Raw genomic sequence first — 12963 nt, 5'->3', positions numbered from 1 at the left:
GGAACAGGAGGTAGCGGGTGGGGGTCAGCAAGCGAGGCCAAAGATCCATGGTTTGTGGGCATGTGGGAAGCACACAAAGCCACAGGCTTCTCACTGTCGGGTTCACCAGTGGCTAGCCAACAGTGACTGACCGAGAGGACTGACAGTGCATGAGGTGAATTGAGTAAGATTTCTAAATATAAGGTCTTTCAACATAGTGTGTGAAACCTCAGCTGTTCTATAATAAGCTTTAACCTTTGTCCACTCTGGAACAAGACTTCACAAGAGGTTGGTTTACTCTTGCCTGGCCTTAAGTCACAATAGTTTGTTGCAGAGAGGGACACTGCTGAATTTACAAACTATTAATATAAAGATACTTATTTTCAAGGTGTAGTTTAGATATGAACTTAATAGTATAAAGTGGAAGAGAAGAGCTGTCTTTGGCAGTAGTGAATTATTAATGCACTTGTAGATTTGGGGAACTTTTATTTAGTTGGTGTGATAAGGATCTGGCGTGTTCTGAGTAATCACACCCTGCCTTATTAAGATCATACTCAGGTCATACTCAACTTTCAAAGAACTAGAATTTAACAAAATGCCTTAACATTGAAGCTATTAAAATTAGTTTACACTCTATTTGGCAATTTAGAAAAGCTTTAAGATCTTCAAGGACCATATTGCTGTCATTATCACTGTGCAATTCTATATGATTGGAAAGGGTAAGCAACCAGGGCCCAACACATGCCCCGAAGCTGTCTAGCGAATATGTCCCCAGTATCTGAGTCTAGGCTTCTGCTAATTCTCATAAAATTACATGCTTAGAAGCTCTTTCTGGTTATTGGAGTCTTCTGTGTATTTTGGTTCAGAGTCAATATGACTGTCCTGTTGGAGGACAGTCAAATGTGTGCCATCCTGAGACATGCTAGAACAAAGCCATAGGAAGAACTCCTTTGGAAGGGAAACGTTGGTGGGCAGCCCTTTGCCTGGTGATTGTAGACTCTCTGCTGTCTCCAGGCCTGGTGACAGAAGCCCCGGACTTAGATATGGACAGCCTGGTATTTCAGTCTGATTCTGATAGCCCAATAATGAACGTAGCCTGAAGGACTTTTAAGTCGTCAAAGAAAATGTCAATCACTGTTCAGCTAGATAGTTTATGGCTGTATATCAGCATGAACTATAACTTCTCAGCTCCTTTTATCAAAGTATTTTTGTTGTTTTTGTTCCAGTTGTTTTATTCTTCTATAAGGGAGAGAAAAGATCTCACTGATTTCTTGATCCTACAGTGTGTATAGTTTAAAGTAGTGAAATTGATTGTCTTAGATGACTGTAAAATGGACCAGTTTCAAGTGGCAGTCCTAGGGAGACTTTGAACAACACATGAAGTGTGCTGCTATACCTTTAAAAAGGAGTAGTTTGCCAGGACACAGACATTAAAAGAATATACCACCTATCACTTGGCCCAACACTCTTAGATGCACTGGCCAAACTCTTCCCCAACTGGAAAGCTGATGAGAACAAACTCCTCAGTACCCTTCCCTTGTTCCTATTCTGTCTCCTGATAGCGTCATCTTGCCCTATCTCCTACTCTTCCCCCAGTTCTTGATCTTTTGGAATCTTAGCTTTTGCCTCACCTGCAGCCTCTGTTCCCTTGCTCTTCAGTCCTGGTGCCTGATACTTCTCCCGATGCCTGCCCTGCCACCTCCGTGGGCTCTGGATTGCATTCCACATCAGGTTACATCTGCCCCCGGCTACTCTTGGTGACAGCTTTGCCCAGTTTTGCCAGACCTTCGGCCTTTGCCCCAAGGCTAGTGCATGTGTGTGTGTATGTGTGTGGGGGGAGTACTCTTGGCTCAAGAAAAAGATACTAATAAACTTGTTTCACCACAAAAACCTTTTAATGGGCTCTAAACACCTTTTCCCAGTTCTGCAACATGTTTATCCTTAATTCTGTAGGCTCAATATTTTTTGAATATTAATTGGTTGGCAAATATCTATTGAGACCTACTAAATATCCAGTGCTAGGCTTGGTATTGAGAAGCCACCTTCTTACTTTCAGGGTAAGGTAACAAAGTCATAAGGGTGATCTGGCTATAAGATCTGTCTTCCCAAACTTGATTACAAGACTTGACTACATTTATCTCCATATTTGACTACATTTATCTCCATGGTTGGCAGATAGACTGTTTTCCTTCCTGGTCCACATGGGCACCTCCTAAAGCTGTCAAGAGACACCTTTCCCTGATAGGTCATTCATTCAGAAAGTGCATATACATTGTCAGGGGCAAAAACAAGAAGTAGAATTTTGTGTAGAGTGTTAGTTGTAGAAGCAAGGGAGAGACTACATATAAAGTGATAATTATCAGTTCCCTCAGAAGAAGGGAAGTGGGTAGGTGAGAGGCAGAAAAGGGAAAGTTTTCACTATATACTTAGTTACAACTTTTGAATTTTAAGTTATGTGAATATTATAGCTATTTTTTAAAGAGAAACAAATCTATTTTTAAACCTCAAAAAGAGGGTGGGACAGTGTTGGACTATGAGGAGCTGCTGTCCCTTGCTATAACTTGGAATCCTGAGCAAACTGACGAGAGAGGTACACAAGTATAGATATGGAAAGTGACTCCCTAGAAAATCATAGAAGAAGGAAGCGAAACTTAGTATTACAGAATTAGATGTGGGTTTCTTTTTCCTGAAAAATATTTTAAGGCGGTCCTCATGAATGTGCATGTGCTGGGCTCTCGTGGTACGTGGTCGGGAAGCAAACAGGCAGGCCAATGATGGCCAAGGTAAGATGCTAGAGGGTAGCATCTGGAAAGTTCTAGTAAATCTGAGGGGTTTAGTCAGCAGAGACTGTCAGCTGTATTACATTCTGCGTAAATGCATGTGTGGGTTTCTGTGAGGGCCCACCACCAATTAGGGATTTGAAGACTCAACAAAGTTTAATTTTGTAAGGCTCATTTGAATTTTTGGCAGGAAGATATTGGGTTTTGATGATACCCTGTCATAGTATCTTCCCTAATGAATCTCTGTTCTCCTTCAAACAGAATAAATTTGTGTTCCCTGGTGTAAACAATAAATAATGTACACAGAAAGTGCTTTACAGTATTGGTTAAGGCTGTTTCTACAATCTGCTGTTTACGCTTCCATCACTTTTTCTTGGTGACAAGTGAGCTTAATACAGTAAAGAAGCTACAACAGAGCCCTGTGCAGCCCACAAAGGGGAAGTCACAATTCACCAGATATCCAGTTGGTTATCGACTGTGCAAATCAACCACAACAGGCCACCAGCACTAAAACTCTTCAGAGCAATTCACAATTATTAAAAACTGGAATTTACTTAATAAGCATACTGAATGAGGGGACTATAATAGCTTCTAAGCACAATCTTTAAAATATAAGGCTTACTTTTCCTTCCTTCCTTCCTTCCTTCCTTCCTTCCTTCCTTCCTTCCTTCCTTCCTTCCTTCCTTCCTTCCTTCTTTCCTTCTTTCCTTCTTTCCTTCTTTCCTTTCTTTCTTTCCTTTTTCTTTTTTTTTAGAAGAGCAAAACCTGCATAAGATTCGTTCTATTGGTTGTGTTTACTGGACATTTAAAAAGTTCATACTAAAATGTCCACATTGCAACCTTAAACCATGGGAAATTGGAACAAAGGCAAATCCCGAGCTGGGCAGAATTCTCTACTGAACTAGAATCAAATGAGCCAGCCCTTCTAGGGTCACAAAGCAGAACTGGAGACCAGGGTCCTTCATCTCGTGTCTCTCCTTACAGTCAGGGTGAACATGTTTGTCTGCCAGCTCATCTTCTTAGTTTCACAGCTAAATAATTTACATGGATTATTTCATTACATTTTCACAACTACCAGTTAGGCTGAAATTATTATGTTTTATGGATGAAGAAGCTAGAACACAGGCCAGGTCATTTTCCCAAAACCATACTAGCCAGTGGTAAAACCCAGGTAACCTGACTCTCAAACCTGCATTCTATGCACCACATGGTGCTGCTATGCTGAAGAAAAATTCTCATGCTATATTTATATATGCTATATTTATATATGCTATATTTAATGGGAAAGTATTCATTTTAACTATACTTGAATATGAGAAGAAAAGAAAACTAGCAAAATTGGGCTGCCACATATAGTTGTAAAGGTGAGCACTCCCGACCCTGGGGGGCCCATCGCGTGACAGCCTCTGTAAAGGGCATCTCTTAGCGCCCTGCAGTGCACATATACAGGCATGTGCTGTGGCCCCGAGTCACCTGAAGGATTGATAAACTCTGGGTAAATGTTTCTTTATCATGAGAGCTATTATTTCCTAAATGATCCCTATAAAGTTAGAGAAGTCGATTATAGAAAAAGAAAAGCAGAGGAGGGAAAGATATTATATAAACCATTAAGAGATTGGCAAATTTATTTTTTAACTATATGCTTCAAATCTGACAGATTGAATTAACTCGCTTTGCTGTGAGAGATGGGAATTACCACCTATCCTCCCACATATCTTCTCTCTATCTTCTGTGTTTTGTTCCTCATATTATTATTTTCACATGGTCAAAATTTATATTTGCATTTTATTAGGGATTATAACGCCCACAATTGCTTGGTCTTAATTCCGCATCTAAATAGACCACTAGACATTATAAAATAGCCGATCCATTATTCATCTTGATTAACTTCTTAATTAGCCTCCATCACTATCGAAGGCCAATACTTTTGGTAGAGAACAGGACACAGAAACTTACGTGAGTGGCTATTTCTAAATTCTCCCAAGGGTAGCACTAAGAATGACATAAAACTAATACCATTTTGGATACCTGCAATTTTGTGATTTTGTTCAAGTATTTCTGTGGGATGGATTCCCACAGAAATTGGAATTATGTGATAACACGGTACAAGCATTTAAAAAATTAATAGGCTTTGTCAAATTGGCTTCAAAAAGGCTTGGCCAATTTACACAATCACCAACAGTCTCATAAAATATCTTTATTTTTATGCCCTCACCTACCCTGAATGTTACTTTTTAAAATTTTTGCTTATTTAAAGGATTGAGAAGAATATCCTACTCCAGAACCCAAGTTAAAGATAATGACTATTAATCACTTATTATAAATTTTCCACAACATTTTGCTGATATACAAGCATAAAATGTACACACACACACACACACACACGATATCTTTTTTAAAATAAAAGTGCACGTTATATACAAACTACTCATTTGTTTTTTTCCCCATTACGGATAATCCATATCAGCACATTTTCATCTAATTTTTAAGCACTGTGCAATATATAGGTGTTCCAATATTATAGATGACCATTATGTAAATGTTCCAATATTTATTTAATGTTCTATTAATGGTTTCTTAAGTTGTTCTGGACTTTCACTTCAAAAAAATGCTACCGTTAATATCTTATATCTACATCTTTGGACACATGTATAGATATATCTGTTGATTAGATTCCTAAAAGCAAAATGTCTGGGCAGAAAGATATCAGCATTTAATTTTGATTGCTTTGCTACAATGGCCTCTAAAGAAGTTGTACCATTTGCAGCCCTACCAGCAGTGCATGAACTCTGCTGTTTACCCGCAGCCTTTGTAGAATAGTATGCTGTTAGACTTGGGAACATTGCCAATCTAGAAAGTGAAAAATGATATTTCAGTTTAATTTTAATGTCCATTTGTCTTATTCACAATTGACAAACTCTTTAATATGTCTAAGAGGCATTTGCATGTCTTTTTGTGTGGTTATTTATATATTGAGTAAATTAGATTTAGCCATCTGTTTTATTAATGTTAGTTCCCATTTATAATTTTTCTTTTGTCTCTCTTTGAAGTATTTTTGGCCACGGAGAAATTTTTTTTACTATTATATAGACACATTTTTCAGTAGTTTATGCTTCTAGGTTTTGTGTCTTCTTTAGAAAGACCTTCCTTCCAGGTTGAATTAAGAAATTATTTCATATATTCTTTAGGTACTTTCATGTTTTCATTTTTTACATTTAAATATTCAATTCATCTGCCACTTACTTTGTCATAAGGTAGGCATGCTATTTCCTTTCATTCTAATTGTTAACCTATTGAACATTAAATGATCTATCTTTCTGCCCACTGCTTAGAATTCCTGTTCTCAAGAAAATCACAGAATTTCCAGTGGAAAGGTATCTAAAGAGGGACATAGCTTAGTGGTTCATGCATGTTGGCTTGCAGATTAGTGCTCTATGAGTCACTTCAGGGTCTCATGAGGGATGCATCAAAAATACAGGCAGTTACCCCAGGAACTCCAGGTTCTGAAGGTCTCAGGTAGGGTTCAGGATACTGCCTTTCTTTCTCTGTTTGTTTAAAAAATTTCAACGTAATAGAAACATTTTATGAATAGTTCAATAAACAATTGTATTTATAACAGCTGCCCTTGGGTTCACTGTTAATAACATTTTCCCACATTTATTGCTCTCTCTCCCACTAAGATTGTCTCTCTCTGTCTCTGTCTCTCTCTCTCTCTCTCTCTCTCTCATGTTTATTCTTTGAACCCTTGAAAATTAGTTGCAAACAAAATTTCTCTTTGATTTTATATATTTCCACATTTTTATCCAAAGAACAAAAGTATTCACCTATATAGCTACAATATAATGATCATTTTCAAGAGATTTACCATTGTTACAATATTGTTATCTAAAATTCCATATTCAAACTTTCCCAGTTGTTCCAAAACTATAATGTCCTTTATAGGTTTTTTTTGTTTTTGTTTTTGTTTTATAATTCTGGATCTAATCAAGAATCCTCAATACATTTAGTTTTCATGTCCCTTCAGTCTCCTCTAACCTAGAACAGTTTCTAACTTCTTTCCTTTTTCTTCATCTTTAATTACCTTGCTTTTTTGTTGTTTTGCAGAATGTCCTTCAACTTGGATGTTTGTTTCCTCATGATTAGATTTAGCTTGAGCATTTTTGTCAGGAATGCTACATAGACGATGTGTTTCATGTTAGGGGACACAGGATGTCAGTTTATCTTACCATCAGTGATGTTAAGTGTGGCATCTACTACATTTCTAGACACCCATAATGATTAGATGCTACCCATGTGATTTTGATGTAAAGCCAGGTTTGAGAATCACTGATTAGTCAAATATGCTACTCAGAGATGGGAATCTCTTCTAGGGAATCTTTGAAGGCTGGGCATTTGCAGAAATTTTATTATCTCAAATAAAAGGGAACTTAAAGTCTTAAAGAGCAGACAGATCCTTCATCTAGTTTAGTTCATTAAAAAATAACTCTTAATACCCCAAAGAAAAGAATTAATTAAAAGCAGGAACTCAAATAGATACTTGTACATTCATGCTCATAGCAGCATATTCACAGTTGCCCAAAGGTGTCCCACATGTCCATCGATGAATGAATGGATAAACAAAATATGGTATATACACACAATGGGATATCACTCAGCTTTAAAAAGGAAATTCTGACATGTGCTACAACGTGGATAGAAAACATCATAATAGTTGATACTCCTAAGTGAAGGAAGCCAGACACAGGAGCTTGTATACTATATGATTCCACTTACATGCGGCACCTAAAAGAGCCAGACTCATAGAGACAGAAAGCAGGATGGTGGCTGCCAGAGATAGGGTGGGGGGGGGAGGGGCAGGAGTTACTGTTTAATGAGTACTGAGTTTGGGTTTGAGAAAATGGAAACGTCCTGGAGATGGATAGCGGTGATGGTCGCACAACAATGCAGATGTACTTAATGCCACCGATGGTGCACTTAAAAATGGTTAAAATGATTTTATTTTATGTGTATTTTACCAGAATAATAATAATATTATTATTATTAATAAATCCTTTAAAAAAAAAAACATTTGTTTATACTAAGATAAAATGTTTCCCTTTGTAACTTTCCCTCCTTGGTTTTGGCTTTTGGAACAACACAAAATACACCTTTCTCTCTTCCATATAATATCATTTCATCTAGTCTCCAGCCTGTACATAAACTGATCTCTGTTCCCCATCTCCCCAGCCGTGGAGGGAGCACTGTAGGGTTGAATAAACGTTTTACTTTTGGATATTACAACAATCTAGGACCACCTTAGGATTTTTTTTTTTTTTTGAGAAAATTAAAATTAAACATCCTAATGGTGAAGCAGTTCACCCATTTCAGACCTGGGGCGACATCTGTGGCACTTGCCCAGAGCCCTCCTTCTCTTTTTAATTGGAGCCTACACCCCTGGCCTGCACCTGCTAAGGATCATGCAGCTGCGGCGGCTACTTGAAAGCAGGTTGCGTGTGATGACTTATATCAAACAAGCTGCAGAGAATGCTGAGGTCTCTTATTTTCTCTCCTGGAGGTGTCAGGGCAAAGGAAAGCTTGGTCAACTGGGAACAGCTTGGCATTTCTTGATAGGCTCATATAACAATTCATAAGCAAAAAGGCAGTTCAACTTTGCCATAGCAACAAATCCATTTCCTCCTGTGAGGTAGGCTTTGGCCAGGTTGTTAGCCGCCCTCACAGAACAGCATGCACTTGGCCTCCAGGCTGCAGGCTCTGTGTAAGGTGCCACGTGCTACTCCAAATTCAGGCCCAACGAGCTCTTCAGTGTCACTTGCATTCCAGACTCATCAGATGGGCCCAAGGCCCACTCCTATTCCAGGGAAGTCATTGAATAGGTGGTGAGTCTTCCCCTGCCCCTCGAGAGTGATGCTCAGTTTAGGAGATGTCTAGGGAGGCTTCGCCAGCCTGGATTCATCAGTACTCCTGAAAGGAGATTTCTGTCTTTTCATGGAGCAGGAAAGAGCAAAAATAATCAAAACAGAGGCAAGAAAGAGAGGATCTAGAGGTTCAGAATGAGTAGAAGAGAAAAGGATCAGAGAGTCTAGGGCCTTGCATGGGAGCTCATTTCTCTGCTTCTCCAGAGCATGCTGTCCATCCCCGCCCCCATCCCTGCAGAACAAACTGAGGGGAAAGATACAGCTCTTACTGCCTGCAGCCTGACCTCAGACTCCCATCTCCTACTCTGAAGCTTTGGGCTTATGCTCTCCAGCCTCCCCCAGAGGTAAAGTGTCCCCTCAGGCCCTGAACAAAGGGATGGCTGCTGTTACCGAGGAGAAAGAACAACCAAAAAATCTCCAGGGACTTGGAGGAGTAGAGGGGTGTGGCCCTCAGGAAGGAGTAGGCCTTCAGCTTTCTTTGGGCCCAGACTATTCCTTCCAAGGCCTAGAGAGCAACAGTCTGCTTCAAGTGCGAGGTCAGACCTTCAGCAAGAGCCCCAGGCTGGAGGTCAGGCAGAGGGCTCAAGATCCTGACAGTATGGTCTTCTCCTCCACCTGACACCACCATTCCCATTCCCATTCCCATCATCATCCTAGGCAATGCTGGGTAAGTTGGAAAGTTAAGGCTCTTTGCAAGGAGTAGGAGGAGGTTCTGAGCAGAAAAGAATTGAGGAGAAAACGCCCTGGAACCTAGAGGCATTCTCCTTCAGGTCATCTAAAAGGACGAAAGCTTTCCTTCTTCATTCTCTTTGCTTGAAGATTGACTTCTGCCTTGTAAGACAGTGTTTCCCTTCTTGAGACAGGCCTCCTATGGAGCACTCCCATCCAGGCAACCATCACCCACTCAGCTGGAGAAGACTATTTTTGTGCCCAGTTTGCTTGCAAGAAACTACTGTGCTTCAAGGTCTGCAGTGCAGATGGAAAGAAAAAAAAATCCCAAGTCCTTGGCCTTGATGATGAGGGTGGAGACTCAAAAGCAGCAATATACACAGCTAACACGCATTAAGTGGTGAGGGAGGAAGGGTAGGGGGCCAAAGTCATGGCCAAGATATGTTTCCTTTATTCAGTATTTGGTCTGGGCTGACCACCTTTCTATATACCTAATTCTATCTTCCAGGAATAGGTGCAGTGACTCACAAGTAAAAAAACTCTATAAGCAAATAGGGTGCCTCTTCAAGTGTTCATGAATTGTAAAAGTTGTCTTTGCAGGTCAGTTACAGTCAGAGCAAACTCTAGAGAAACCATATATGTATTTAAAGGATGAGAATTGACACCATGGCATAAAACTGACAAACTGAGATAAAGTAGTCTGGAATTTCATAAAATGAAAAATAATAACAAATATTAGCCTCTCTGTTGTTAAGGAAATAAAAGAAATGGAAAGAGAGGCTACCCAATGAAGAAGGAAGTGTGGAATCTCCAAGTACATGCTCAGAAATATGAAGAACTGTGCCTGGACGTACAGGAATGCGGCTGTAAGAGTTTCCACACAGAAATACTTTCTGGTCAAACAAAGCATATAAAGTAAACAGCCAGCCATGGAGACCTCTCCTAATTTCCAGTGTTTTAGTAAATACTCTGAGATAACATTCTGAACTTAAACATTCTCCCTTCAGGGACACTGCCCACCAACTTGGAACATTTAAAGCAGTGCCTGTGGGAAGTTTAGAATGAGCTGGAAAGTCACCTTCCAAAAAGGGAGCGTTCCAGCCCCAGCGCACTCCCACTGCCCTCAGCTGATTGACATCAACTCCTCTACACTGCACTCTGCTGAGACGAGAGAGGAAAGGGGATGACAGCAGCAACGAAAGGGATGCAGAAGCCCTGCCTGGATGATCATGGCGGATGAAATCATTAGATAAAAGGTTAATGGGAAATTTCACAAAGGAGAGAGCCAGATGGCCCTACCTGCACGCATCAGGCCCTACCTGATGAAACTCAGCATCTCTAAGAGCAGAGCAACCAGACATGTGTCGCCTGGTATGGTTCACTAGGGAAAACACAGCATCACCTACCAGGTATTCTTGTCAAGAATCAGCCCTGTAAGTCTTACTTTCAGTATATAGAAAATACGTGGGTAGAGGAACAAAGTTAAATCTACCAGGAAGCAAACAATCAAAGGCAGATCTAATTTTTCAATACATCATTGAGATTAAAAATTTTAAAAAGAAGGAGGAGAAGAAGAAGAAAAAGATGAAGGGGAAGATTAAGCTGCTCTATATTAAAGATACTTAAGGGATGTAATAACCAGGTACAACATATGAGTCTTTTTTAGATCCTGATTACAACAAGCTGTGTGGGAAAAATCGAAGCAATCAAGGAAACTTATATATGGACTGCTATTAAACAGTAGCAAGGAATTATCATTAATTTTGTTGATTATATTATTGGCATTGCTGTTACGTAAGACTGTCCATAGTTTTTAAAGATGCATGCTGAAGTTTATAGGGGCGAAATGATAAGATGCCTGATATTTTTTTTAATTCTTTTTTTTTAAATAGATAAAGTACTGTTTACAATTCTTATGAGATGCTTTTATTAATGATTTTATATACCTTAATATACAATATGTACCAGTGAAACAAATTGGCTCTGAAACACACACACACACACACACACACACACACACACACACACAAATGAAAATATGTTAGGTCTATTAGCATTCACTTAAGCAGAAAAAGTGTTTCTCTCTGAGTCACTAGAAATAGATATGTTCTTTCTCTATCTTTCAAAATAATCAAAACCAAAAGGGCTTTTTTTAGGATAGAGACAGACAGCTCATGTACGAAGAAATATGGATGACTTTTGAAAGATGTGATTTATTTGAAAATCCACTGATTTCTAAGAAGCTTAAGGAATGTTAACTTCAGATTTTCCACTTGGAAAAGAATAGGGCTGGATTCTTTCTGGTGCCCAAGCTTTCTATAGGAGAATAGTCTTCAAAACATTGCTGGGAACTTTTAGAAATGCTAATTCTCCATGTTTATCCCAGACCTACAAAATCAGAAACTTTTGGGAGTGGGGCCAGCAATCTTGTGTTCACAAGCCCTTCAGGTGATTCTATACACACCAACAATGAGAACCACTGTTTTAAGACAAGTAAATGTTAAGAAGGTACATAAATTCTGGGAACCCTTGAGGGGATCGTTTAGTGCAGTACAGAGTATTCTTATTTGCTGAATGGTGGGGCTATATCCAGTGGTCATGTCCCACATCCCTCCTTTCAGTGTATCTCAGCTGTATAGTCATTGTCAGGAAATACGGGTTAACAATTCTCTTTAAATCCACACCTGGCCAAGAGGTGGATGTCCTCAAAGGATTTTGAATCTGTTGCCCACTTGTGTCCATTTAATATCTCATTCCTTATGCACATCTTAGCCCCTGATTTGATGAACCTCATACCTGAAGTCTTATCAGCAGTGAAATATTTGCCAGAGTCTTTCTATCTTAGGAGACTGAACTTTATTCACTTCTTGGCAGGTCCTGAACATTTTCATTTATTCAAGTAGTTGGTTTTTGTGAAAGTTAAAAACAGAGGCAAAGAAATTAGCAGAAATCTGTGCATACACCAGAAACATTTTCTCTCCCTTCAGCTCTGTGAGAAGTGAGAAATCTTTGTTCTGCAAGAAAATTCAAAGGTATTAGAAACTACCCTTGGCAAATAAACTTGTGCATCTGAAACAGTCGTCTGAATGCTAACTTCTTAGTGAAAACTGGAAAAAAGAAAAGGAAGTCTACGGCCATGCCACCTTTAACATGCCTGATCTCGTCTGATCTCGGAAGCTAAGCAGGGTTGGGCCTGGTTAGTACTTGGATGGGAGACCACCTAGGAAGACCAAGTGCTATAGGCATAAAAAATTAAAAAATAAGGGATCGTAAGCTGACAAGGTCCTTGCAATCTGTCAGTCTGTGAGATCAACCAAGGACTGCCTTGCCTAAGAAATAAAAAATTAAAAAATTAAAATTAAAAAAAAAAAAGGAAAGTCATCTGCCGGTTTCACGTATCTCTGAAGCCAGCTCTGAACAGGCTCAGGTGGAGTTGCTGGAGGGTCCAAGGAACAAGTGTCCACCTTAGAGAAAAATCAACTTGAACCAGTCTTTAGTTTGAAAGATAATGCTGACTATTCAATCTAGTCTCATTAGGGTCATGATTGCTTGGAGATATAGGTCTAAATTTCTAAAAGTGGAAGCTGGTTTCCTAGAAAATGACAAGACAGGGTGGAAAG

At 39.4% G+C, this 12963-nt stretch overlaps 1 pseudogene; it reads left to right on the top strand.

Moving 5' to 3' along the window:
- Window positions 1-12469: 12469 nt before the first annotated feature.
- LOC112481022 lies at window positions 12470-12588 on the top strand (annotated as a pseudogene).
- Window positions 12589-12963: the final 375 nt, after the last annotated feature.

The sequence above is a fragment of the Pteropus alecto genome, unplaced genomic scaffold (assembly GCF_000325575.1).
Source record: "Pteropus alecto unplaced genomic scaffold, ASM32557v1 scaffold20, whole genome shotgun sequence".
NCBI classification, from domain to species: domain Eukaryota; kingdom Metazoa; phylum Chordata; class Mammalia; order Chiroptera; family Pteropodidae; genus Pteropus; species Pteropus alecto.
The sequence above is the reverse complement of the archived record's forward strand: the minus strand, read 5'-3'. Positions and strand labels throughout refer to the sequence as shown.